This window comes from Manis pentadactyla, chromosome 16 (assembly GCF_030020395.1).
Source record: "Manis pentadactyla isolate mManPen7 chromosome 16, mManPen7.hap1, whole genome shotgun sequence".
Taxonomy (NCBI): Eukaryota; Metazoa; Chordata; class Mammalia; order Pholidota; family Manidae; genus Manis; species Manis pentadactyla.
In genome coordinates, this window is record NC_080034.1 from 38,299,419 (window position 1) to 38,305,156 (window position 5,738).

The window sequence follows — 5,738 nt, forward strand, 5'->3', positions numbered from 1 at the left end:
GTGGGGACTTGATGGTATGGGTGTAGTAACCACATTGTGTTTTCATATGAAACCTTCATAAGAGTTTTTAATTTTTTTTAATTGTGAAAAATATATGTACATCCAATGTTTTTAGACTTATCAGTTGCATTATACTATAAACCTCATTCTGTTTTTGTTTCAAGTTGAAAAAATAATATGTAAATCTAGTTCATGACTTTTATGCTGCAAGGTACTCCATCACAGGGACATACCACATTTAACGTCCAGATTTCTCTAGGAATGCAAACTTAAATTGCCTGCAGCTCCCTGTCACCGCAATGACTGTTGTCATGCATGTATGCGGACTCATGGGTAGAAGCCAGTTTCCAAAATGGTCCCAAATGATTCTCACCTTCTGGTATTCATGCCCTTGTGTAATCCTTTTCCACACTATCACGGTTAGCCTGGGTGACCAGCATAATATGGCAGAGTGATGGCGGGTAAATTCCCAAACTAGGTCATAAAATATGCTGTTGCCTCTACCTTGTTCTCTTGGATCACTTGGCTCTGAGTAAAACCAACTACGGACAACCAAGAACTGCACCAACTTGGAAGCCATGTGACTGTGGCATTTTAGAAGTGGATCCTTCAGCCCAAGTCAAGCATTCGTGTCTGGAGTCCAGACAACATCTGGACTGCAACTTGCTGAGTGATCCTAAGCCAGACAACCCAGAAAAGCTCCTCCTAAGGTTTATTTTCTGTTTTTCAGTATAATTGACATGCAATATCCAATGACATGCGTATCTCAGAGATATTGCCAGTTCAGTTCCACACCACCACAATAAAGTATCTCAACCAAGAAAGTCAACTGGATTTTTTGGTTTCCCAGTGCATATAAAATTTACCTTCACATTATACTATAGTCTCTTAAGTGTGCAATAGCATTATGTCTGAAAGCCTGTGTACATAACTTAAAAATACTTTATTGCTAAAAAATGCTAGCCATCTGTTTCAGTCAGTTCTGATCACAGGTCACCATAACAAACAATAATTTAAAAAGTGTGAAATACCATGAGAATTACCAAAATGGGGCACAAACATGAAGTGAGCAAATGCTGTTGGAAAAATGGTGCCAATAGACTTGCTCAACTCAGGATTGCCACAAAACTTCAATGTGTGAAAAACACAGTATCTGCAAAGTGCAATAAAACAAGGTGTGCCCATAGTTTAGGGTGTATATCATAATGATTCAATGTTTTTATATATCACGAAGTGATCTCCAAATGTCCAGTTACCATCTGTCACCATACAAAGTTATTACAATATTACTGAGCATATTCCCTATGCTGTACCTTACATCCTCATGACTTACATATATTTTGTAACTGGAAGTTCTTAATCCCTGTCACCTGTTTCACCTGCTACTGACCGCTCCCTGCACTGGTAACCAACAGGTTCTTCCTTATCTATGAGTCTGTTTAGTTTTTCATTTGTATTGTTTTTTAGTTTCCACATATAAATGAAATATGGTATTTGTCTGTCTCTGATTTATTTCACTTACCATAGTACCCTCTAGGTCCATCCATGTTATCACAAATGGAAAGGTTCGATTCATTTTTAATGGTGAGTAATCCTCCTTTGTGTAAATTTATCTTTTTTATCCATTTATCTACTGATGGATAATTAGGTGGCTTCCATATCTTGGCTATTATAAATAATGCTGCAGTGAACATAGGGGTGCGTGTCTCTTTGAATTGGTATTTTGGATTTTTTTTTTAATTTTTGAGGGACTTTAATATTGTTTTCCTTAGTGGCTGCACCAATTTACATTCCCACCAACAGTGTACAAGGGTCAGGTATCTCATTGTGGTTTGGATCTGCATGTTCCTGATGATTAGTGATGTTGAGCATCTTTTCATGTGCCTGTTGGCCATCCATATATATGTCTTGGGGGAAATGTCTATTCAAATCCTCTGCCCATTTTTAAATTCAGTTTTTGGTGTTTTTTGTTTTTTTTAATAGGAAATCTAACTGCCATCAATAATACGGTGTAATATAATGGATTTTTATTATAACAGAAATGTGCTGCTCTTCACAGACTTTCAAGTCTCAAAACAATTTACTTTCTCCTGAATAACAACAAAAAACCAAAAGAACAACTCTCCTTGCATCTTCCTGGAATAATCAGGATCAAGGACTCTACTTTTCCTCAGCCCGCATCACACCCAGGGAATTCCCCACACCCTCCTCCGGTTTTGTTTTTTTTTTTAACTCATTTTGTTATCATTAATCTACATTTACATGAAGAACATTATGTTTACTAGACTCCCTCCTTCACCAAGTCCCCCCAACAAACCCCATTACAGTCACTGTCCATCAGCATAGTAAGATGCTGTAGAATCACTACTCTGTTGCACATCCCTCCCTATGCACCCCCCACATTATACATGCTAATTGTAAGACCCCCTTTCTTTTTCCCTGCCCTTATCCCTCCCTTCCTACCCATCCTCCACAGTCCCTTTCCCTTTGGTAACTGTTAGTCCATTCGTAGGTTCTGTGATTCTGCTGCTGTTTTGTTCCTTCAGTTTTTCTTTGTTCTTATACTCCACATATGAGTGAAATAATTAGGTACTTGTCTTTCTCTGCCTGACTTATTTCACAGAGCATAATACCCTCTAGCACCATCCATGTTTTTGCAAATGGTAGGATTTGTTTTCTTCTTATGGCTGAGTAATATTCCATTGTGTATATGTACCACATCTTTATCCATTCAGCCACTGATGGACACAGGTTGCTTCCATTTCTTGGCTATTGTAAATAGTGCTGTGATAAACATAGGGGTGCTTCTGTCTTTTTCAAACTGGACTGTTGCATTCTTAGGGTAAATTCCTAGAAGTAGAATTCTTGGGTCAAATGATATGTCTATTTTGAGCTTTTTTGAGGAACCGCCATACTGCTTTCCACAATGGTTGAACTAATTTACATTCCCACCAGCAGTGTAGGAGGGTTCCCCTTTCTCCACTACCTCACCAACATGTGCTGTTGTTTAGCTTTTGGATGGTGGCAATCCTTACTGGTGTGAGGTCATATTTCATTGGGGTTTTAATTTGCATTTCTCTGATGACTAGCGATGTGGCGCATCTTTTCATGTGTCTATTGGCCATCTGAATTTCTTTGAAGAAGTGTCTGTTCAGCTCCTCTGCCCATTTGTTAATTGGATTATTTGCTTTTTGTTGAGGTGCATGAGCTCCTTATATATTTTAGATATCAACCCTTTATCGGACCTGTTATTTATGAATATATTCTCCCATACTGTAGGGTACCTTTTTGTTCTATTGATGGTGTCCTTTGCTGTACAGAAGCTTTTCAGCTTGATATAGTCCCACTTGCTCATTTTTGCTTTTGTTTCCCTTGCCCGGGGAGATATGTTCATGAAGAAGTCACTCATGTTTATGTCCAAGAGATTTTTGCCTATGCTTTTTCTAAGAGTTTTATGGTTTCATGACTTAAATTCAGGTATTTGATCCATTTCTAATTTACTTTTGTGTATGGGGTTAGAGAGTGATCCAGTATCATTCTCTTACATGTAGCTGTCTAGTTTTGCCAGCACCATCTATTGAAGAGACTGTCATTTCCCCACTGTATGTCCATGGCTCCTTTATCGAATATTAATTGGCCATATATGTTTGGGTTAATGTTTGGAGTCCCTATTCTGTTCCACTGGTCTGTGGCTCTGTTCTTGTGCCAGTACCAAATTGTCTTGACTACTGTGGCTTTGTAGAAGAAATTGAAGTTGGAGGACAAGATCCCCCCCCCCCACTTTATTCTTCCTTCTCAGGATTGTTTTGGCTATTCGGGGTCTTTGGTGTTTCCATATGAATTTTTGAACTGTTTGTTCCAGTTCATTGAAGAATGCTGTTGGTAATTTGATAGGGATTGCATCAAATCTGTATATTGCTTTGGACAGGATGGCCATTTTTGTTGATATTAATTCTTCCTAGCCAGGAGCATGGGATGAGTTTCCATTTGCTAGTGTCCTGTTTAATTTCTCTTAAGAGTGTCTTGTAGTTTTCAGGGTATAGGTCTTTCACTTTCTTGGTTAGGTTTATTCCTAGGTATTTTATCCTTTTTGATGCAGTCGTGAATAGAATTGTTTTCCTGATTTCCCTTTCTATTAGATCATTGTTAGTGTATAGGAAAGCCACAGATTTCTGTGTGTCAATTTTGTATCCTGCAACTTTGCTGTATTCCAAAATCAGTTCTAGTAGTTTTGGAGTGGAGTCTTCAGGGTTTTTTATGTACAACATCATGTCATCTGCAAATAATGACAGTTTAACTTCTTCTTTGCCAATCTGGATTCCTTGTATTTCTTTGTTTTGTCTAATTGCCGTGGCTAGGACCTCCAGTACTATGTTGAATAACAGTGGGGAGAGTGGGCATCCCTGTCTTGTTCCCGATCTCAGAATAAAAGCTTTCAGCTTCTCACTGTTCAGTATGATGTTGGCTGTGGGTTTATCATATGTGGCCTTTATTATTTTGAGGTACTTGACCTCTATACCCATTTTGTTGAGAGTTTTTATCATGAATGGATGTTGAACTTTGTCGAATGCTTTTTCAGCATCTATGGAGATGATCATGTGTTTTTTGTCCTTTTTGTTGATGTGGTGGATGATGGTGATGGATTTTCGAATGCTGTACCAACCTTGCATCCCTGGGATGAATCCCACTTGGTCATGGTGTATGATCCTTTTGATGTATTTTTGAATTCGGTTTGCTAATATTTTGTTGAGTATTTTTGCATCTTCGTTCATCAGGGAAATTGGTCGGTAATTTTCTTTTTTGATGGGGTCTTTGCCTGGTTTTGTATTAAGGTGATGTTGGCTTCATCGAATGGGTTTGGGAGTATTCCCTCCTCTTCTATTTTTTGGAAAACTTTAAGGAGAATGGGTATTATATCTTCTCTGTATGTCTGATAAAATTCCGAGATAAATCCATCTGGCCTGGGGGTTTTGTTCTTGGGTAGTTTTTTGATTACCACTTCAATTTCTTTGCTGGTAATTGGTTTGTTTAGATTTTGTTTCTTCCTTGGTCAGTCTTGGAAGGTTGTATTTTTCTAAGAAGTCCATTTCTTCTAGGTTTTCCAGCTTGTTAGCATATAGGTTTTCATAGTAGTCTCTAATAATTCTTTGTATTTTTGTGCGGTCTGTCGTGATGTTTCCTTTCTCGTTTCTGATTCTGTTGATGTGTGTTGACTCTCTTTCTCTTAATAAGTCTGGCTAGAGGCTTATCTATTTTGTTTATTTTCTCAAAGAACCAGCTCTTGGTGTCATTGATTTTTTTCTATTGTTTTATTCTTCTCAATTTTATTTATTTCTTCTCTGATCTTTATTATGTCCCTCCTTCTGCTGACTTTAGGCCTCATTTGTTCTTCTTTTTCCAATTTTGATAATTGTGACGTTAGACTATTCATTTGGGTTTGTTCTTCCTTCTTTAAATATGCCTGGATTGCTATATACTATCCTTTTAAGACTGCTTTCACTGCGTCCCACAGAAGCTGGGGCTTTGTGTTGTTGTTGTCATTTGTTTCCATATATTGCTTGATCTCTATTTTAATTTGGTCGTTGATCCATTGATTATTTAGGAGCATGTTGTTAATCCTCCATGTGTTTGTGGGCCTTTTTGCTTTCTTTGTACAATTTAGTTCTAGTTTTATACCTTTGTGGTCTGAAAAGTTTGTTTGTAGGATTTCAATCTTTTGGAATTTACTGAGGCTCTTT